The following is a 24096-nucleotide window of genomic DNA, read 5'->3' on the forward strand; positions in this document are numbered from 1 at the left end:
TTTTGTTCTTTGTTACGATGAGTGGTTGATTGTGTAGTCTCTTTGTGTATTAAAGCATAGATACATGTGGCTTCTTCATTAGCAAATGCAAAGGTATCCGCCCGTAGATCTGTAAGATTTGAAATCTCCTCATATGCCATGTTGGTTTAATGTAGGTATGCAGTGTACAAATTGTCGGAACTGGATAAACTAATGAGCTGTTGTACACGCACAACCAAATCTAATCTAATGATTTAAACAAAGTTCAAAATGTTTTATTGTGCTCCTGGGGTAGCGTACGCCGTTCTTGTACGTTATCAAATACTGTTAAACTGTTAAACTGTATGCAGTTAATACTGTTAAACCCGATGGTGGGTTATTCCATTAAAGTAAATTCTTTGATATCCAATGCGAAAAGAACCAGTATTATACCAAGTAGTTTATGATCATTCTGATTTTTAATCCGATGTACATTTATTGTTCAATTCATACATGATCTGGATATATATATTGCTATACGGTTATTCAACTGACTTTCCAATGCATACCCTTAATCAGGGAAAAAAGGCTGTAATTCAATATTGGGAATTGTTACAAAATGAACCTGATTTTCGAAATTCATTCAAGGATCCACAACTATTTGCTTTCACTAGAAGCTCTAACTTAAAAGAATTGCTAGCACAGAAAAAACGTGTAGAGAAGACTACTAGCTTAGGCATGAAGAAGTGCAACAATTGCACTCACTGTAACAATGTGATCCAACAAGACTTTGTCACTCACCCTAGAACTGGTGAAAAAATAATGTTACGACTATTGTAACACCATGTATGTTATTTACAGTAGCAAGTGCCCGTGAGGGTTATTATATATTGGGAAGACTGAAAGAAAAATCCAAATAAGAATTGGAGAGCATAAAAGCATGCTCCGTACGCAGAATACTAAATCCAACCTGGTGGTACATTGGTTAAAGCATCACCATAACATCGCTCAAGTCAAATTTGTAGTTTTAGAGAAAGTACAGAGAAGAGAAGGGTCCGATCCCAGTCAGATACTATCACAAAAAGAAGTGTGGTGGATCAAAAAACTGTAATACCATGGAACCTTATGGGCTCAATGACAAATTAGATCTAAGTTGTTCTCTATAATACATTGACATACACAGTATAGTCTCAGTTCTTGGTTCACACTTTCCTTTTTTCTCTCACACCATCCAAATTCAGCGGCAGGTTTAGGGTATTTTTTCGTGTTCATATACCTTTCGATGGTTATTTTGTGTACTATACATTTTCAGCACTATCACATCGCAATATGTGTCATCACATATACCACGTTGGTACTTCCTTTATGCCATATTGTAGTGGTATCTAATATACATTATAACCTTGTAAACTACTCAAGTCCAACATTTAAGTTCTATGTTGATGTCAGATTGTAGCAGGATATGTAATGTTTACACCAATTCAGATTTTATTCATGATGGTTGTAAATCATCACATGTTTGATGTTCTGTGTACAACTATTGATATTTATTTTATTGCACAATAAGTGTTTTGTACCCCACTTTTAGCAGTGGTTTGTGTTTTGTAAATCATCATTGTTGCTCAGCACGAGGGTGGTCAAATGGCATATTTCATCCATATGCTTTTTTCACCAGGTGCCCGAACGTGTGAATTATTTGGAAATATATTCATTATCAGCCTATTCTCTCATCATTTCCTTCAGGCTCATTCCTAACAGCTAAAACCTAAAAGAAAAATTAAAAACACGTGGATACCCATCTAAACTACTGAAAAGATCTATGAAGCGGGCATGGTATAATGATCGTGAGGCTTTGTTAATACCGAAGAATCGTCCTAACAAACCCCAACTGGTTTGTGTGTCCACCTTTGGTACACACACAAATGCTATTAAAAAGATCGTCAATAAACATTGGACTTTATTGAAAGGCCTCCCGGAATTTATAGAGAAGCCCCTGTTCTCTTTTAAAAGAGGCACACACCTACAAGATAGATTAGTACATGCCTATGAAGAAAATTTAAAGAACACAGTAGACAGCATGAGGCAAATTGTACCTTTAATAGAACATCATAAATGCAACATGTGTTTGACATGTAATACGACACAAACTTTTAAGATATGTGAGATTAATGACATTTCCATCACCCTAAAGGCATTTTCAAATTGTAATACATCCAATGTAGTGTATTGCATACAATGTCCATGTGGCTTACACTACATTGGTAAAACTGTTCAACCAGTAAAAAAACGAATTCTACAACATCAATCACACATTCGTTGTCATAAAGAAAATGCTTCTTTGGTTGAGCACTACCAACGCCTAGGTCACACAGAAGAGGAAATGCGTTGGTGGGTCATTGATGTCATTAAGCCAACAAAAAGACAAAATAATGTTGATCAAATATTAACATTGAAAGAAGGCAGATGGATTTGCCTTACTGACTTAGTCAACCGAGGTCTGAATTCCACTACAGAATGGCACATATTGGGTTGTACATAATGATTTATGAAATGATGTATATAGCTTTGTTATTGGTATGGGTGAAAATAGGTGTATTGGTAATCATTATGTTAAGATAACTATAATGATACATACACCTCTGGTGCCGATATGGGTACAAATGTTGTATGCTTATGTCCAATTCACATTTTTTGACAAACGTTGACATATATATTGCCTCCACAAACTGGATATATATGCAAAAATTGTTATAATTAGATACAAATTTAGTAGCACTGTATGCGTACTGACAACTAGAATGATATAGACAACCTTGTCATTAATGTAAATAGACATAAGTTTCATTTGCTCTTGAATATATGTTGATATACTTTGGATTAGCATTTTTCTAATCAATATATGGCATCGGTTTAAGAATGAAATATTTCTTTATGTTTCGATATGTATAAACTCTGTACAAGTGGGATACGCACATTAGAATTTGGAATGTTGTATATCAAAATTGTAAATGTTTTGTAATTATCAGGGTTTTGCCCAAAATATATTAGTTGACTGTGATAGAGACAGATTGAACTTGAAAAGACTATGTTTGGTTCAAAGAATGTGATCCCGAATGTATCCATCGTATTAGAAATGCGAACAATCCAATTTGTTATACTTTCTGTTATAATTGCGAACTAAAAGATGTACGATGAGGTCACTTTGTCATTAAAGGATAGGTACCATGTTCCTATTCAATATGGTGGTGGACTTCCCATCATACTCATAAATAAACTAACATCATCAACTATACATGGAATAGACTTAAACGCGGTACAACGTAACTCAAGTATGATTTAACTGAGGGTTGATGAAATCAGTGCATCTGGTTCGAAATGCTTTATTTGGTTGAAATAGCTTATATTTATGTTAAAATAAACATCCTTATCGTTTTAAGATGGCCGCCACTAACACTAATGGGCCAGTCCTCTTTCGCACTTCAAACAATATAAATAATGGAAAACGACGCACAACCAAGTTGATGCGGAAACGTTTGTTCCTTCGGTCAGTAATTTTCAAAAGAAAACAGTGGTACGTTTATAAGATTCATAATGCAAATAGGCCACTGCTTACTATAATTTGGAGACCCAAATAGTTTAATACTAGGTTGTCTCCTTGTCTTTTAGATTTTGAAACCCTATAGCGTGGGCATATGCAAAATAAATAAATGCCCTCTACATCATACGTAGTGCATACTAAAAGCCAGTGCGATCAATACCGCATCACGACGGACAACTGAGTGGATGTGGAAACGTCTGTTCTTCTTGCCGGTAATTCTCTAAGGAGAACAAAGGTACGTGTAAAGAGATTAATTACACAAATAGGTTAATGTTTATTACAATCTGGAGAACCACATAATCTAATACTTGGTTATGCCCTTGTCCCTTAGACTCCGAAGTGTGACTGCGTGATTATATGCGAAAGAAAGAAATGCCCTCTACACTAAACGGAACACATATCCAAAACTAGTACGATAAATTTTGCGACTTAAAGGTACATTTAATTTAATATTATTCCTTTAGTTAAGCAGGTTATGAACAATAGGCACGAAGACTAACTGTATTTATTCTTAATAGATACGCCGCTTGTAGGTCTTACGCTAAGGCTATAACATTGTGGCAGATTCTCACGAAATATATTTCCACACCACAGACTCCAGGTACTTTGACTTCGTATCTATTTCTAGTGTTACGCTAGCTGTCCAAAATGTAACACTATGATGACAGTGAAAATGTTAAAACATAGCAGCATAGACTTATGAAAACGGACAAAACATGTTCCGCATAGCAATAGAAAAATAATCTGGGTTGCAATTTCTAGATATATCTAAAGTGATAGCACACTCAAAATCTCTTTTGGTGAATGATTAGTGAATGAATTCTTACTGGCACGAGATTATGGTTCTTTAAAAAGACTGGTAACATCACTGAAATGTAATGGGTGACCTTACTTGATTGACAATCCGATTCAATGAACATTATATATAATGTTAATCAAGATGGTCAGATATTTCTATAGTATACTTATTGACAATGTAAATATTAGTGATTTCAATGAGATTAACAGCTAAGAATCAGAAACAAACATTTTGTAAATATTATAATAGTGACTTAAAGGTTTAGTAAGCCGATTTTGAAAACTGAGTAATTGAGTATTTCTTTGAGATAGGACTGTGTATACAATCTTATAGAATAAAGTAAAATATGCCAATCATTGGAATGTAGCAGCGAGATATATGTTGACAAGATGCATATAATTTTACATGATTGTAGACATCATGAAAAGATTAAATACAAGTTTTTTAAATGAAGTTTATGTATTTGTTTATTGAAATGTATGGTAATTAATGTTTATTCTGTACTTTATTAGGGGTCAACTATTTGCAATTCATCTTAGTCCTGAAGATGGTCTCATCAACGCAAGCTTAGAGACCGAAACGTCGACATAAATACTTTTTCTTTCAAATTTATATTTATACCTAGATTGTTGGAAAGTGTTTACAATTGGAATTGTGAAGGTTAAAATACCTAATTCTTTTGAATTCCAGTAGACTTTCTGGAAAAGAAAAGGACAATTATATATACATATTAGTTTTCTGTGTAGAACTCCACCATTTTGGTGACATCTATAAATAGTTAGATTATTCTAATCTTTGCCAATCTACCAAGGGTTAAATATGATCCAGTGTCAACCCCTACCCTGGTATATCCGTGTCTTGTTACACCCGTGTTGCTGTACTATAACTCAATTTCTAGTTGCTGCTTCCAAACAGTCTTATCCTTTCTTTCTAATAGTTCCTTCCATCCAATTTTATCCGGTGTGGTTAGTTTTTGAGGACACACAACTATCTGCTCTTAGATGAGGTGTTTTATATAGTGTTTATAGGGTGGCAAGCTCAGTGATGTTAGATTTCACCTCCCCCCCATATATTTATGCTCCTAATTTAGGTGCACTCGCCTCACCTACTAGTTAGTGCTATATTGCACCATACGGGTCTCGTGACTTATGGTGCCGTCTTGTAGTCACACACTGGAGAAGGAACATATAAAAAAGTTTTTAAAATGAAATTCATAAAAACTCTAAGCCATCCTATTATCATTACCAAACAATCATTATTGGATTCACAGTCTGGTGAGTGCTTCTGTATGGTGTAATAGAAAAGTCACACCCCTAATGCGCTATATGTTCTTTTTTTCTTTCATTACAATAGTTCATAATTTCATTTTTTTGGTACTCAGAATCAGCATTTGTTGTGGATTACTATTTTAATTGTACAAAACTCAAGGTACACGGACACTCAACTCTTTATACTTATTTGTTTATCTTATTATTTCCTCCGGTGCCTACTTAGTTCTTGCAGCGCCCTCTGAGTTGTATAGACCAAAATTCACATCACTGTGTTCGTGCACCCACTACACACCGTATTAGGTACATCTACTGCATTCTCTCAGTTCTATATGGCGGTACAACCCGGTCTCTCCATTGCTCTATACATACATATTCACCCAAATCAACCGAGGGTCAACTGTGTTTCTCATGAATCGGACTGTGTCAAGCGATGCATAGCTTGTAGGCTGATGTGCGCGTTACTCTGTGCTACTCATCCTGCGTCCTTTTAACTCAACACGCATGGTACTAGCACCCCTTCTCTATTCGTGCCAAATATCACCATTTCCTATATCAGGACCTCCAGTTCAGTTTCAGAAAACTTATGTTTTTTCTTCCTGGGTGTTTCCCCCTGCTGCTGTTTGTACTGGCTGGCCATGTCTCCAGTGTCTGCCATTGGGTCTTGCACTGCAGAGTTCCCTCACCCCCTCTGGCTCTCTCTCACTGTGCTTCAGAAACTCAGGTGCAGCATGGGTAGTCACGCTTCCTGTTTGTGATGTCATCATGCTGCAACTGAGTTTCCGATTCTCTAATTTGCGAATTTCGCTAAATTGCGATTTTTTCAGATAAGGAATCACTATTTGAAATGTCGCAATGAAATAGCGATTTCTACGGAATCGCTATTTCATTGCGATTTTTTATTTACATCCCGTTTTGCGATTCTCAAATTGCGATTCGCTATAAATCCCAAATTGAGAATCGCTAAAGGGGGGTTTGATACATATGGCCCATATTTTGTCTGCGACGCGCATACACTTCAGCCAAACTGTAAACTTCTCCAAACTTGTAATCCACTGTATCGTGACAAAATTTGCGTATTGTGCTCTCATTTATTTCTTGTGAATGTTTGGTGAGCTGTTCATTGATGTCCTCCAGAACTTTGGACCAATCCTCTGTGGACATTGAATTCGTCAACTCCGTAGTGACAAGTACTATTTCTTTAGAAAGTTCCTCTAGTATATTTGATAGCCCCTCAATGATTAAAATAATTAAATCCAATGAATATTTGTTCAAAATTGCATACTAGCGGTCTTTACAAATTTGAGCATTCTTACATAGGGAAAGTTTTAGGGGATATCCTTAAACCCCGTGGTATACGCTGAGCTCGATTATACTTTATTAGGGTACTTGCATGTAATCTCTGATTGATCTCTCGTTTTGACAAATAAAGTAGTTGTTTAATGTTTTGTTCTTTGTTACGATGAGTGGTTGATTGTGTAGTCTCTTTGTGTATTAAAGCATAGATACATGTGGCTTCTTCATTAGCAAATGCAAAGGTATCCGCCCGTAGATCTGTAAGATTTGAAATCTCCTCATATGCCATGTTGGTTTAATGTAGGTATGCAGTGTACAAATTGTCGGAACTGGATAAACTAATGAGCTGTTGTACACGCACAACCAAATCTAATCTAATGATTTAAACAAAGTTCAAAATGTTTTATTGTGCTCCTGGGGTAGCGTACGCCGTTCTTGTACGTTATCAAATACTGTTAAACTGTTAAACTGTATGCAGTTAATACTGTTAAACCCGATGGTGGGTTATTCCATTAAAGTAAATTCTTTGATATCCAATGCGAAAAGAACCAGTATTATACCAAGTAGTTTATGATCATTCTGATTTTTAATCCGATGTACATTTATTGTTCAATTCATACATGATCTGGATATATATATTGCTATACGGTTATTCAACTGACTTTCCAATGCATACCCTTAATCAGGGAAAAAAGGCTGTAATTCAATATTGGGAATTGTTACAAAATGAACCTGATTTTCGAAATTCATTCAAGGATCCACAACTATTTGCTTTCACTAGAAGCTCTAACTTAAAAGAATTGCTAGCACAGAAAAAACGTGTAGAGAAGACTACTAGCTTAGGCATGAAGAAGTGCAACAATTGCACTCACTGTAACAATGTGATCCAACAAGACTTTGTCACTCACCCTAGAACTGGTGAAAAAATAATGTTACGACTATTGTAACACCATGTATGTTATTTACAGTAGCAAGTGCCCGTGAGGGTTATTATATATTGGGAAGACTGAAAGAAAAATCCAAATAAGAATTGGAGAGCATAAAAGCATGCTCCGTACGCAGAATACTAAATCCAACCTGGTGGTACATTGGTTAAAGCATCACCATAACATTGCTCAAGTCAAATTTGTAGTTTTAGAGAAAGTACAGAGAAGAGAAGGGTCCGATCCCAGTCAGATACTATCACAAAAAGAAGTGTGGTGGATCAAAAAACTGTAATACCATGGAACCTTATGGGCTCAATGACAAATTAGATCTAAGTTGTTCTCTATAATACATTGACATACACAGTATAGTCTCAGTTCTTGGTTCACACTTTCCTTTTTTCTCTCACACCATCCAAATTCAGCGGCAGGTTTAGGGTATTTTTTCGTGTTCATATACCTTTCGATGGTTATTTTGTGTACTATACATTTTCAGCACTATCACATCGCAATATGTGTCATCACATATACCACGTTGGTACTTCCTTTATGCCATATTGTAGTGGTATCTAATATACATTATAACCTTGTAAACTACTCAAGTCCAACATTTAAGTTCTATGTTGATGTCAGATTGTAGCAGGATATGTAATGTTTACACCAATTCAGATTTTATTCATGATGGTTGTAAATCATCACATGTTTGATGTTCTGTGTACAACTATTGATATTTATTTTATTGCACAATAAGTGTTTTGTACCCCACTTTTAGCAGTGGTTTGTGTTTTGTAAATCATCATTGTTGCTCAGCACGAGGGTGGTCAAATGGCATATTTCATCCATATGCTTTTTTCACCAGGTGCCCGAACGTGTGAATTATTTGGAAATATATTCATTATCAGCCTATTCTCTCATCATTTCCTTCAGGCTCATTCCTAACAGCTAAAACCTAAAAGAAAAATTAAAAACACGTGGATACCCATCTAAACTACTGAAAAGATCTATGAAGCGGGCATGGTATAATGATCGTGAGGCTTTGTTAATACCGAAGAATCGTCCTAACAAACCCCAACTGGTTTGTGTGTCCACCTTTGGTACACACACAAATGCTATTAAAAAGATCGTCAATAAACATTGGACTTTATTGAAAGGCCTCCCGGAATTTATAGAGAAGCCCCTGTTCTCTTTTAAAAGAGGCACACACCTACAAGATAGATTAGTACATGCCTATGAAGAAAATTTAAAGAACACAGTAGACAGCATGAGGCAAATTGTACCTTTAATAGAACATCATAAATGCAACATGTGTTTGACATGTAATACGACACAAACTTTTAAGATATGTGAGATTAATGACATTTCCATCACCCTAAAGGCATTTTCAAATTGTAATACATCCAATGTAGTGTATTGCATACAATGTCCATGTGGCTTACACTACATTGGTAAAACTGTTCAACCAGTAAAAAAACGAATTCTACAACATCAATCACACATTCGTTGTCATAAAGAAAATGCTTCTTTGGTTGAGCACTACCAACGCCTAGGTCACACAGAAGAGGAAATGCGTTGGTGGGTCATTGATGTCATTAAGCCAACAAAAAGACAAAATAATGTTGATCAAATATTAACATTGAAAGAAGGCAGATGGATTTGCCTTACTGACTTAGTCAACCGAGGTCTGAATTCCACTACAGAATGGCACATATTGGGTTGTACATAATGATTTATGAAATGATGTATATAGCTTTGTTATTGGTATGGGTGAAAATAGGTGTATTGGTAATCATTATGTTAAGATAACTATAATGATACATACACCTCTGGTGCCGATATGGGTACAAATGCTGTATGCTTATGTCCAATTCACATTTTTTGACAAACGTTGACATATATAATGCCTCCACAAACTGGATATATATGCAAAAATTGTTATAGTTAGATACAAGTTTACTAGCACTGTATGCGTACTGACAACTAGAATGATATAGACAACCTTGTCATTAATGTAAATAGACATAAGTTTCATTTGCTCTTGAATATATGTTGATATACTTTGGATAAGCATTTTTCTAATCAATATATGGCATCGGTTTAAGAATGAAATATTTCTTTATGTTTCGATATGTATAAACTCTGTACAAGTGGGATACGCACATTAGAATTTGGAATGTTGTATATCAAAATTGTAAATGTTTTGTAATTATCAGGATTTTGCCCAAAATATATTAGTTGACTGTGGTAGAGACAGATTGAACTTGAAAAGACTATGTTTGGTTCAAAGAATGTGATCCCAAATGTATCCATCGTATTAGAAATGCGAACAATCCAATTTGTTATACTTTCTGTTATAATTGCGAACTAAAAGATGTACGATGAGGTCACTTTGTCATTAAAGGATAGGTACCATGTTCCTATTCAATATGGCGGTGGACTTCCCATCTTACTCATAAATAAGCTAACATCATCAACTATACATGGAAAAGCCTTAAACGCGGTACAACGTAACTCAAGTATGATTTAACTGAGGGTTGATGAAATCAGTGCATCTGGTTCGAAATGCTTTATTTGGTTGAAATAGCTTATATTTATGTTAAAATAAACATCCTTATCATTTTAAGATGGCCGCCACTAACACTAATGGGCCAGTCCTCTTTCGCACTTCAAACAATATAAATAATGGAAAATGACGCACAACCAATTTGATGCGGAAACGTTTGTTCCTTTGGTCAGTAATTTTCAAAAGAAAACAGTGGTGTGTTTATAAGATTCATAATGCAAATAGGCCACTGCTTACTATAATTTGGAGACCCAAATAGTTTAATACTTGGTTGTCTCCTTGTCTTTCAGATTTTGAAACCCTATAGCGTGGGCATATGCAAAATAAATAAATGCCCCCTACATCATACGTAGTGCATACTAAAAGCCAGTGCGATCAATACCGCATCAGGACGTACAACTGAGTGGATGTGGAAACATCTGTTCTTCTTGCCGGTAATTCTCTAAGGAGAACAAAGGTACGTGTAAAGAGATTAATTACACAAATAGGTTAATGTTTATTACAATCTGGAGAACCACATAATCTAATACTTGGTTATGCCCTTGTCCCTTAGACTCCGAAGTGTGACTGCGTGATTATATGCGAAAGAAAGAAATGCCCTCTACACTAACTGGAACACATATCCAAAACTAGTACGATAAATTTTGCGACTTAAAGGTACATTTAATTTAATATTATTCCTTTAGTTAAGCAGGTTATGAACAATAGGCACAAAGACTAACTGTATTTATTCTTAATAGATACGCCGCGTGTAGGTCGTACGCTAAGGCTATAACATTGTGGCAGATTCTCACGAAATATATTTCCACACCACAGACTCCAGGTACTTTGACTTCGTATCTATTTCTAGTGTTACTCTAGCTGTCCAAAATGTAACACTATGATGACAGTGAAAATGTTAAAACATAGCAGCATAGACTTATGAAAACGGACAAACCATGTTCCGCATAGCAATAGAAAAATAATCTGGGTTGCAATTTCTAGATATATCTAAAGTGATAGCACACTCAAAATCTCTTTTGGTGAATGATTAGTGAATGAATTCTTACTGGCACGAGAATATGGTTCTTTAAAAAGACTGGTAACATCACTGAAATTTAATGGGTGACCTTACTTGATTGACAATCCGATTCAATGAATAGTATATATAATGTTAATCAAGATGGTCAGATATTTCTATAGTATACTTATTGACAATGTAAATATTAGTGATTTCAATGAGATTAACAGCAAAGAATCAGAAACAAACATTTTGTAAATATTATAATAGTGACTTAAAGGTTTAGTAAGCCGATTTTGACAACTGAGTAATTGAGTATTTCTTTGAGATAGGACTGTGTATATAATCTTATAGAATAAAGTAAAATATGCCAATCATTGGAATGTAGCAGCGAGATATATGTTGACAAGATGCATATAATTTTACATGATTGTAGACATCATGAAAAGATTAAATACAAGTTTTTTAAATGAAGTTTATGTATTTGTTTATTGAAATGAATGGTAATTAATGTTTATTCCGTACTTTATTAGGGGTCAACTATTTGCAATTCATCTTAGTCCTGAAGATGGTCTCATCAACGCAAGCTTAGAGACCGAAACGTCGACATAAACACTTTTTCTTTCAAATTTATATTTATACCTAGATTGTTGGAAAGTGTTTACAATTGGAATTGTGAAGGTTAAAATACCTAATTGATGCCTTCTTTTTTCATTGTATGTATTATTTTGAGTACCCTCTATGAAATTTCAAAGATAAAACAAGATTATTTTTACACCCGTGTTTTGCTGCTTATTCATAAAATATATTGAATGTCTATTGAAGTGAAAATCAAGTACAAAAATAATTGTTATTTTGAGTAACACAGCAGGCAGGCAAATATTATACCTTGCTCATAACCAAGATATTGAATAACTGAATTAAATATTAGAACAAATCCCTTAAAGGCACACATACCTGTTCATTTACTTTGCCCAAGCCCTCAAGGGTAAATTGGGAATGTCCATTATACTTACCCATTTTAATTAAGGCATGATCTGAAAAGGCATTTAAAATATGTTCATATTTGCTAACTACAAAATTATGTGAGGTCAGAAACAAATCTATTCTCGATGCTGAATCGTATTTTGCTGAGTAACATGAGTACCCATGTTTAGCTGGATTATTAAGGCACCAATTATCTGCAATATCTTGATCAAGTTTACAACTAGACAGGGCGATAAAGACTTGGGTTTTATTTTGTTGTCGTTCTATCTTTGTCTAGTCAACTAAGGGATCCTGTAAAAATAAAATCACCTCCTCATATGATCTGACCAGGAATAACCAATATAGAGCTTGCTTTAATTGTAGAATAGGGAGTGGATCATCACTGGTGCATAGATTGTGGCCAATATAAGATCTAACTGATTTAGTTTGCCATGGACAAACTTCCATCTTCCACCCGAATCTGAGTGTGATGCATTAACATGAATTTGAACATGCTTACCTAAAAAAAATCCCACTCCTCTCTGCGCAATGCCCGAAACAGAGGAACAATAGAAACCCGCTCAGTTCTTAAGAATTTTGCTAGTATCTGATAAGCTTCGAAAATGTGTCTCTTGAAAAAAGATAACAGTGGGATAATACCCCCTGAGCCAGCTCTCTACCGCGTAGGCTTTACGCTTGTTGTTTAGGCCATTAGCATTAAAAGACAAAATTGTTAGTTTATTCCTATTCAACATTCAACAGTGACTGGAATGCTTAAAGTGACTTGTGCCGGCATGGAATGGGGCCAGAGGTTTAATATAATATTAATTATAACATATTGAACATACCACCCCAGCCTTAGCTCTAACCCTATTAGGGATTTAGCATAAAGTACATAGAAATCCTTCGTATAAAATCTTTTCCTAGAAGTTAGCAAACTAAAGTGCAAAATGTGCAAATCGTGCAAATTATGCATTGTGCAGCAGTTCTAGATGCATTAACTATCTTGACAGAATATGATTGTCATTGAATCAATGAATGGTGTTTAACTTGCAATGTTTTATGCATCAATGAATATTGATTAAGATACCATTGAAGAACTCTGTTGTTTATTGCAATTCTTCACACATTAATTGTTAAAGTGTTGGGTACTCTTAATGTGAAGATAGGAACACAGTTATTTTGCTGTGCACAAAGTTTAGTTTAGGCTATCTCGCTTGGCTTACCATATACTTTTAAGTTACAAGGAGGGACTGGCAGTCCTCTAATACTATGTAGCACGCATAAGTTAGAAAACGTATCCAGCAGTTTTCTCTCTCTGAGTGTCACTTTTTCTTTAGAACCTTTTGAAATAATTGGTGTGCAGTCTTCCACACATTCTTTTTTGATACAGGTCATTAACTGCCTCCCTGTGGGACTTGCACCCAGTCTTATTCTATCATGTCTTCTTTTGATAGCATAGCTAGCACTACTGAAAATAGAGCAGAATTCAAAGCATATACCGCTGAACAAGCAACTGAAATATATGCACTGATTAAAGCCACCAAATCCTTCGACACACACCAAGGATCAATTATCCCACAATTACGCCATTTAGAATTCATCATGAAACGTGAATTGAACCAAAGGCTCCACGCCTCCACACTAATACAGTATCATAAACATCAAGGGATTCCAAGAGGGTTGAGACTGGCTATCAAACCCTTACTTTTTCGATTACAATTTATTAAGCAATTCAAATGGTATGCTGTGTTAAATATATGTTCCCTTGACCTAATTTTACTAATCATAGAAGAACTATCAAAATCCATCAGTGAATTAGAAGAAGAAATCCATAACATTAAATTGGATTTAACGAACCGCATGTATCCTGAAGAATGGTCAAAATCATTGAAACAGATCAACATCAAGCTGGACAGTTATGGCAACGATTTACAGGAGCGAAAATTAAGAAAGTTTAAAAGGGATATGATTGATTATCATTTAAACGAGGTGTATACTTGAGCTGATATGTATTCACAATGCAGACCAGCCAAAAGTCCTCATTCCTCATCTGAAGAGAGCGTGGTCTCTGACCGGGAATTGTTACCTACAACAACTCTGCTCAATGCGGAGACATCGGGAGATCAACCATCTACAAGCAGCTGCGAGGGTCCTGACATCTCCCAGCAGAGAATCAACAACCGCCACGACCACCAGATCAACCACCGGCAAAACAGAACGGAAGCGGCACAAAATCCGGAGAGGAAAGAGACAAACTAAAGGAGAAAGGACATCAGAACTTAAGAAGTCAGAAGACATTGTCATAAATATTTCATCGAAAATAATGACTCCAAAACAATTACAAGTTTTAAATAAAGGTACATCCTTTGTACCTACGTACAACACCGGCGGCCAGGTCTCCGTCAGGAAGGCGACGTCTGGGGTGTTGGAGTCCATTAGGTCCCAGAGATCCACGCCGTGTTTGCGTGTGGAGCGGGTGTTGAGAAATATGCATCTGAGGTGGTTGGGTTCTTTGGTAGGTGGGTTGACAGGCCGGATGCTTGTGAAGCTGCAGTTCTGGCAGGAGAAGGGTCCTTGGGTGCTCTTCGGGGCAGCCAGGCAGCAGGTGCGTGATCATCTGGCGTTGAGTGCGTGGAGGGTGCTGGAGTCGCAGTGGAGACGGGCGCAGACGGGCTTGCCTTAGGCGCGCCTTCTGTGCGCCAGCGGTGTGGCCGCACAGCGTCCGCCATATATGGGGAGGAGGGAGGGAGGAGCAGCTGGGAGGCGGGAGTCGAGAGGAAGGGGCAGCGAATGGGCAGTCAGGGAGGCGGGACCGCAAGGGATGCAGTGACGGGAAAGGGAGCGGTGGACAGCACGTGGGCAAGGGTACAGAATCTCGGGGCACAGAAAAAAATGGGGCACAGATCAGGAGGCACACAAAGAGAAAACAGGGCACAGATCAGGGGGAACACAAAGAAAAAATGGGGCACAGATCAGGGGGCACACAAAGAAAAAATGGGGCACCAATCAGGGGGCACACAGAGAAAAAAATCGGGCACAGATCAGGGGGCACACAGAGAAAAAACAGGGCACAGATCAGAGGGCACACAAGAGAAAATGGGGCACAGATCAGGGGGCACACAAGAGAAAACAGGGCTCAGATCAGGGGGCACCCCAGAGAAAAACGGGGCACAGATCAGGGAGCACACAAGAGAAAACGGGGTTCAGATCAGGGGGCACACAGAGAAAAAACGGGGAACAGATCAGGGGGCACAGAACTTACCTCAGCAGCGGCAACTGGGGCAGGGACAGGACGCACAGGCGGTGCTGTGCGGAGGGGGTGCGACCTACCTAACAAGGTCAAGGGTCGCTCACAAGGGCATACAATTGCCTGCAGAGAGGCCCTGACTGGCCTGTTGGTTGTCCCACAGCTCTTAGGACACTCCGGACAGGCAGCGGTGATTACTCCTCCATTGCCAAGTACGCTTACTTAAATACCAAGATCCACAATGATGAGAGGGAGAGTGGTCTGGCCAGCCCAACAGACCAAGCCAAGGGAGGGCCTAGAGATCCATCACAAGAAGGGGATTCCCCAACATTGACGGACATAATGGTGGCCATTCAAGGGGTCCATGGCTTCCTTGAGCCAAAAATGGACTCAGTCACCATGGAAATTGCACTGATCCGAGCTGATCTGCATAACATGGGTGAGAGGTGGAGATGCAATTCTGACTTTACAGGGCAAAACTAAGACTTTGAAGAACCATGCTGAGGTGTTGTGGACCAAAGTAGTTGAAACAGAGATGCAGATGAACGATTATGAGGGGTGTGAGCACTGGAATAATATAAGGGTGGTCAGAGTTTCTGGAGCGAACCGAGGGCCCCTGCATAGATCTCTTTAATGAAGACTTGATCACAAATGTCCTTAAGCTAAGCGCACTTTCCAACGTCTTCTCGGTTGAGCAGGCATACAGTGTGCTTGGGATCCCCCAAAACCGGGCACAGTGCCTCTAAACTAGGGGTGGGCGGAATTTGCGGAATTAACCTTCGCAAATTATCGCGAGAATGTTTAAAATTATCGCAAACAAGCAGAAATATCGCGAAGATGCGGACGTTTTTTTCCGGCATGTTCGCGAGATTTTCTGCATGGTTGCGGGTCGCCAACTTACCCATGTGGTTGCTTGCGGGCGCGGCCATCTTGTTTTGAGTTGTTCTCGCGGTGCATGATCGCGAGAAGAAAGACGTGATCGCGCGACGCATGACGTCACTGCGGGCGCGAACTGTCGCGAGACAGCGCAAATGGCTAAAAACAATACAACATCTCATGGAGAACGCGACCGGATCAAGAAAACTTGTCGGCGAACGCAGGGATTCAGGTAAGGCGATCGCGCGCGCGCGAGAATGTATCATTTTACAGCGCGAGCAAGAAACAAATTATCGCCAAGCTGCGGAAACCGGAATTTTTGACATTTTCGCGCTCTCCGCGGAACGCAAAAATGTCAAATTATCGCAATTTCCGCGAACGGAACGAAATTTTTGCCCAGGCCTACTCTAAACATCATTGCCAGTATTTTCATTATAGAGATCACAATGCCATCCTGCAGGCCACACTTAACAGCCCACCTCTGAAGCATGAAGGTACAAACATCAGCCTTTTCCCGGACTTCACCTTCTGAGTGCAGTGGTTCTGTTAGACCTGGCATCCATAGGGTGGTCTTCCCCCAACCTTTTTGCTTTTTGACAAAAAGTTTTGCTAAATTTTTTTCTTAGCCTTAGGACTCTGAGCTCTTTACTTTGGTGATCAGTGCAAAAGTGCATGCACTTCTTCCCTAAATGTGTGTAATTGGGGTATACATGACTCGCATATTTAATTTGCTTGTAAGTCCCTTGTAAAGTTGTATACCATATACCCAGTACCTATAATTTAAATGCTACTAGTGGGCTGCAGCACTGATTGTACCAACCAAAAGACATAGCCTTTCAAACCTGTCTCAGGCCTGCCATTTCTGGGCTTGTGTGTGCAGTATACAGTCACTTTGGCTTGGCATTTAAACTAATTGCCAAGCCTTCAAGCTCCCTTTTATTACATTTAAGTCACACCTAAGGTAGTCCCTACGTAGCCCTAAGGATGGGGTGCTATATAAGTAAATGGTTAGACATGTAGTACGCTGTTTTGCATTTCCTGGAAGTGACAAACAGCAATATTCATTTTTCACTACTGTGAAGCCTATCTCTCTCATAGGTTAGCATTGGGAATACAACTGTAATTCCTGATAAGACAGGAGTAGCTTTTTCATGTTTCATATCTTGAGAATGGTAATGATAATCCCTCCTTACAGGTGGAATTGGACTCAACATTACTGTTTTAGAAATGTCACTTTTAGAAAGCAAACTTTCCTTGGCACTTACTGCTCTGTGTGCCTTGCAGCCTGTGTCCAGTAGTCTAGGTTGGGTGACAGCTACACTTTATGTATTCCCTCTAGACAGCTACACCCACAGGGAGGATAGCTGTGTCTAAGTACCCATCTACCTACATCTGCTTTTTGATGGCCCTGTCTGGGCAGGATGGAAGTAAGGGGCTAAAAATTCACAGTATATGTAGTGTCCTGCTCCCCACACAAAGGGCCCCATAGAAAGGGATAGACTTAAAGGAGCACCTGTGCACTTTAAGAAGCTGCTTTGAAGTCACTACCACATCAAAGGCACTTTTGGGTATAAGGACTGGGTATCTGACCCCTAAAAACACACACTACATGACTTGTAACTGAAGCTCTGCCCGAAGAACTGTTGTGCTGCTTAAAGGACTCAACTGAACTGTTGATCTGGAAGGCCTGCTTTTCTGCTTGTTGCCCTGCTGCCCGCTACCCTTTGACCTTGCTGAAGGAGAGCTCCAACTGTGCTCCAAGGGCTTGTAGGCTTGCCTTCTGTTTGCCTGGCTCAGTGTAAGTGGCTCCGATACTTGAAACACAGACTTTAGCTCATCTCCTGTCTGCTTGTAGCAGAATGGGCATCGACCTGGTTGCAAGAGTAGAATCAGCACATTGTATCAGAACCAGTGGTTTGCTTTTCAAGATCAACGCATCGGACAGCATATCACTGCCGCCTCTGATTAAAGAGATGAAAGCATCCCCTCGAATGCGTGGCAAAACCCGGTGAATCGCTTGATGCCTCTCGACTCTGTTACCTATCTATGGAACTGATGCATCACTATCAGCGCTTGGAGACAATCGAAACATCCTCGACTTATGGGACCCACATCGACACAGCCCACAACGCTTCTTGCTTTTGCGACCAGGAAAGGTTCCTTGTTCACTGGGGCCTGCATGGGTTCTGTAGCCGGCTGCCGCTCGATCATGGTTAGCCCAAACTTTTGACTTTGCCCGGTCCAGCACAACCTCAAATAACTCCTAAAGCGCCATTTGATTCTGAGCCCTACACTTCATTTATTATTTTTTAATTCAATATCTCAACTTCTATACATTGGATTTTTGTAATTTTAGTCTTGTTTAGCTCATAATAATATAATCTGTTTTTCTAAACCTGTGTGGAGTCTTTTTGTGTTGTATTTGTTGTGTTGCTGTGTGTGTGTGTGTGTATGTGCGCATGTGTGTGTGTGTGCGTTGCACAAATACTTTACACATTGGCATTTTAGATAAGCCTGACTGCTCTGTGCCAAAATACCAGAGGGTGAACACAGGCTATATTTTTAGTGTGTACTTAGCTTACCCTGACCAGAGTGGATATTCCTGACTGGCCTGGGTGCATACCTCAACCGACCAGGAATTCCAGTTCTAAAAGGCTGGTGTCCCTAAATGAAGCATGCAGTTAAATAGAGGGTTGGAGACTGGCTAATACTGCAGGGCGCGCAACCGGTCCTGGGACCAGCGTGGACCACAGAGAAACAACAACCATCACATTACTGAAGACAGGAATGAAGAATAGCAAACTAAACCGTGCCTAAGGGAGTCCCACAAAGAACCTGGTGAAGTCTCTGATTGAATCATACCCGGGGATACTGCTGGCAGAGACTAATGTACACCTGAGACATGATCCCCCGCACAGGTTGAAGGGAACATGATCAATTTGACACTGCCCATTCCAGAGCCGAAGATACCAGTATCAGCCCCATGACTTGTGATTGCTTGACAACACAGAATAAGACCTCTGAGGTATTTTGAGGCAAGGGAGTAGGAAATGTAAAGGTCACCAAACCCTGTTGGAATAAAGTTAGTTGAGGATGATAGACACTCTCCAATGTTGGGAGGGTGGGCAGGTTTAAGTCTGCCATGCTGTGATGCAGGGAGGGAGGTCGACAAGGGTCATGTTTCTTTTGTATTTATGGATGTTTAATTACTGTGCAAGTTTTTCAGCAGACTCTGTTGCTATGCGTTTATGCACCTGCCCTCCTATGCCCCCAAAACTGTACCTCCTGACCAGGGGACATTCGGGTTGGCCCTTTGCAGGGCCCAATAACAGATGGGCAATGGATATGATAGTGATGGAGTCGGATATAAAATTCTTGTCATGGAATGTCATTGGGTTGAGAGATGTGATTAAGATAGGGGTAGTGCTTCAATATCTCAGCACACCTGGGTGACACGCCATTTGTCAGACGTGGAGCTCCTACAAGAGACCCACCTAATGGGTTACATATATGGACCATTGGCTAAATGAGAGTTAACATCCAGGTCCAGAGGCTTTGGCATGTTAGTGAAATGTTAGCTCACTCTCACAATTCAGCACACCTGGGTGGACACACAGGGGAGGTATGTAGTAATTTCAGGTATGTCTGAGGGTCAGATGCTTATTGTCTGTTCTGGGTATGTGCCACCACGCTTGCATCGAGGTGCATTCTCTGACATGGGCTCACTTTTTCTACAACTTCCGAAAGGCATGCAGATGGTGGGTGTCAACGTTAACCTTGCTCTCGATGGCCCATGAGATCACCTGGGACACCCCACAGTCCTCTTGGTGATCTTTGGCTTACACATAATCCTGATGAGCGACGATACACCTTCCACTCAGAGGTGATTGGGGGTCTATTTAGGTTAGACCACCTTTTTACTTGGCTTGCCCATATGCAGTTTTACTTGGAGGTTCAGCATCTGGCTCATGGTATCACTGACCACTCACTGGTATGGGCGAAATATTCCTTGGGCAGGAAGAAGAGGAGGGGAATCCTCCCAATAAATCCATTGTGCCTGACACAGACAGTCAAATGCGAGGGGCTGCTAGCTAGTACGCAACACTACTTCACTGAAAATTTGCCCTCGGCTCTCAATTCCCAAACACTGTGGGAGGCATGCAAGACTTTGGTTAGGGGCCCTCTTAGCAGAGCACAAAAAAGATAAATGTAGAAAGTTGGAGGACCTGGATCATGAGGTGCTAACCAAGAAGAATGCCTACTCCCGACACTAGATACTCCTGAAGCTAGGCATGTACTGTCACTAAAGCACAGAGAATATCTGATTGTTACAGTGGAATCAGCAAGGGCCCTCCACCGAGCCACACCGTATATCCTCTATGATGTGAGCAACAAGGCCAGCAAGCTATAGCTTAGCTCAGTAAACATGAACAGCCAAGGCGCTGGGTGCATGAGATTCTGACAGAGGGGGCGGGCTAGTGAGAGACAGTGACCAAATAGCTGATACCTTCACTCACTACTAGGCCTGCCTTTACTTGCTGGTGGTTAACACAATGACTGCAGAGTAGCAGGAATTTCTATGCGACATACAAATGCTCTGTCTGTCACTGACAGACAGAACACTGCTGGAGGGGGACATTACAGAGGAAGAGATGGGGCAGCTATTACAGAGCTGCAGTCAGGCAAGGCCATGGGACCTAATGGGATAGCTATTGAATAGTGTAAAATGATGGGCACCACTTTGGCCCCACACATATTAGCTACGTATTGGGAAAGCAGAGCAAAAGGGGAACTGCTGCATGATCAATGGCTGGCCACCATGCTACTATAGTGGTTATACATAAGGCAGGAAAACCACCTGAATACTGTGCCTCATGTAGGTTGATTTCTTTCCTCAGTGTGAAGATTAAGATACTGGCTAAATTGGTGGTGCAAAGTCTGATTAAAGTTATTAGCACTCTGGATCACCCATACCAGTCGGGATTTATGCCTCACCATGGCCCCTTAATCTCTGCTGTCTCTATGGGGTGCTGTGACAAATTGCTAACATAAATCAACTGGCACTGGTGCTGTCACTCAATGCCAAAATGGCATTTGAAATGTTGGAATGGCACTACATGTTTGTGGTGCTGGTGAAGTGGGGTTTTGGCCCTAAGTTTATCCACAGCGTTCAGCTCCTCTATGCAGGACCTTTCGCACAGGTCAAGGTGAAGGGTAGGCGCTCCAAAGAATTCCAACTATCAAGAGGCACCCGACCAGGCTGCCCACACTCCCCTTTAATTTTTGCATTGGTCTTTGAGCCTTTGGCATCCAGGATCAAACAAAACCCGTTAGTGAGGGGCATAAAGTGGGAGGGGAAATGGGAAGATAAAATATCCCTATATGCCAATGATATCCTACAGTATGTGATTGACCTTGTGATAATCCTGGCCCAATTAATGCAGGTCATCACCATCATCGGTATATGCTCAGGCTATACTATTAATTGGCACAAATCCTTACTATACCCCCTAAAGGGGCCGGTACCTCAGCAGCTGTAGGTCTGTGTGATGAAATTTGATCTGATGGGATTCCGATACTTAAGGATCTACATTACTCTGAACCCACATCCCTTTCAGCAGCAAATCCTATAGCCGGTGCTTGATAGATTGCGGCAAGATGTCCAACACTGTTATTCGCTCCCACTCTCCCTCCTGGGCAGGATAGCCCTCTTTAAAATTATGTAATTGCCCTGATTCCTCTATGCTTTGCAAAACATTCCCTATGAAGTGCTGAGCTCCTACATTGAGGCGATTGAGGGTGAGGTGGGTACACTGCTATGGTTGGGAGGCCAGCCGCATATAGTCATTTCCAAAGTAAACTAGGAGGTGGTTAGATTGGGGGAATGCGGTGACTTACATCCAGAAATATTATTGGGAGAACCAGCTCACCCCTGGAGCATAGACTTCTAAATGTCGCAGAAGGCGATATCACTGGCCTATAAAAAACTGATTAATAATGCACCAGATGCCATGCAACAGTTGAAGGGACAGTGGGAGTGTGATGTTAGGACTTTTGAGAAAGGCGAGTGGGAGGAGGCCCCTGCATCCCCTAAAGAGATGTCTATCCGGTTTGGATTTCACTTTATCCAGAACCAAATCCTCCACTGTTCCTACTACTCTAGGACCACAGTGGTATCAATGGTGTGGACAGAAGATGAGCAACGTTTAAGCGGCTGAAGGCAATCGGGCACCTTTTTTCATATCCTCTGGGATTGCCCACTGATACAAAAGTGCTGGATTGTCGACCTTGACTGCATGAGGTTGATTGAGCATGCAGGCATTGATCTATCAGCCAAGCTGTGTATTCTGAATGTTTGGAGTGTGACTGATGCCATGAGGGCAGCTAGAATCTGTATGATGAGGGGCCTAGTGGTAGCCAAGAGGAGCGTTTATAAAGCCTGGGGGTCCCCTCAGATGCCAGACATAAACGCATGGAAACCTGATTAAGATTGGTGTATGGTTGCAAAACAGGTGGTCTCGGAGATGAGAGGATGCCCCAGGAAATGGGAGAAAATCTGGGCAAGTTGGAATGCTCACAGGGGCAATTTACGTGCCCATGAACAACATCAAAGTCAGGGAGATTCCGACTGAGGACAAGACAACCTATGAATTATATAAAAGGGGTGCATGGGCAGGGGAGAAATGAGGTGATTTTACAATTTGCAACATTGGTATATAAGCACGGGATAATTTAGTGGCTTTGTGGCTTGTGGTTTCTGCTTGAGAAAGGTTCTCACCCCTCTCTACCAAAAACCCAATTTCATACACTGTTGTTATTTTTTGGTTGTTTTCATATTCCAATTGTCTCAAGGACCCCTTCTTCGGACAGATTTTCTCATTATTTTGCTACAATTTTGTTGACAGCATACACTGGTCTTGTTGAGCGCCCTGATTTGTTGACACCTTACAGTCACATGCTTTGGCCCCCCTGAAATTGTTTATTCATTTTTTGATGAGCATCCCATACATGTTTTATTATTCCATGTGAAACATTGTATTCATTGTACACATCACATATTTGCATCTGTTGATGAGTCATTATACACTTGCAATGACCATTGTGTAGTGCACTAGTTGTCTGATGCTTTGCGCCCACGCCACAGGACCTTCCACAGACCCATAGTTTATTTAGTTATATATTTATTTATTTAGTGTTTTCTTTAACACGAACATGACCCAACCCTGGTTGTGGGAGCGCTCTACAAATCAAACACAATCAGTTTCCTTCAGAGTATACAAATAAAAAACATATTACATCATACTAGGCGACAACCCAGGTTATAGTAGAATATGCTATGCCTTAATTGCATTTAGACTGTAATACTACTCCTAAAGAAAAAGCGGAGCCAGCAACTGGATATAGTTATGGTTCCAAGTCCAGTGCCATATCCATTTGGCTTGGTAGAGGTGCCTTCATTCGCCGTCGTTCCTTGAATCTTGCGTATGGACTTGAGGTATCCAAACAGGGCTGATGGTGGCCCAAAGGTAAGAATCGCTGAAAGCCTACTGACTTGTACGATCACCAGAGTCATTGCTCTGATATTAGCAATACAAGCATCCT

This window comes from Triturus cristatus, chromosome 2_2 (genome assembly GCF_964204655.1).
Source record: "Triturus cristatus chromosome 2_2, aTriCri1.1, whole genome shotgun sequence".
Lineage (NCBI taxonomy): Eukaryota > Metazoa > Chordata > Amphibia > Caudata > Salamandridae > Triturus > Triturus cristatus.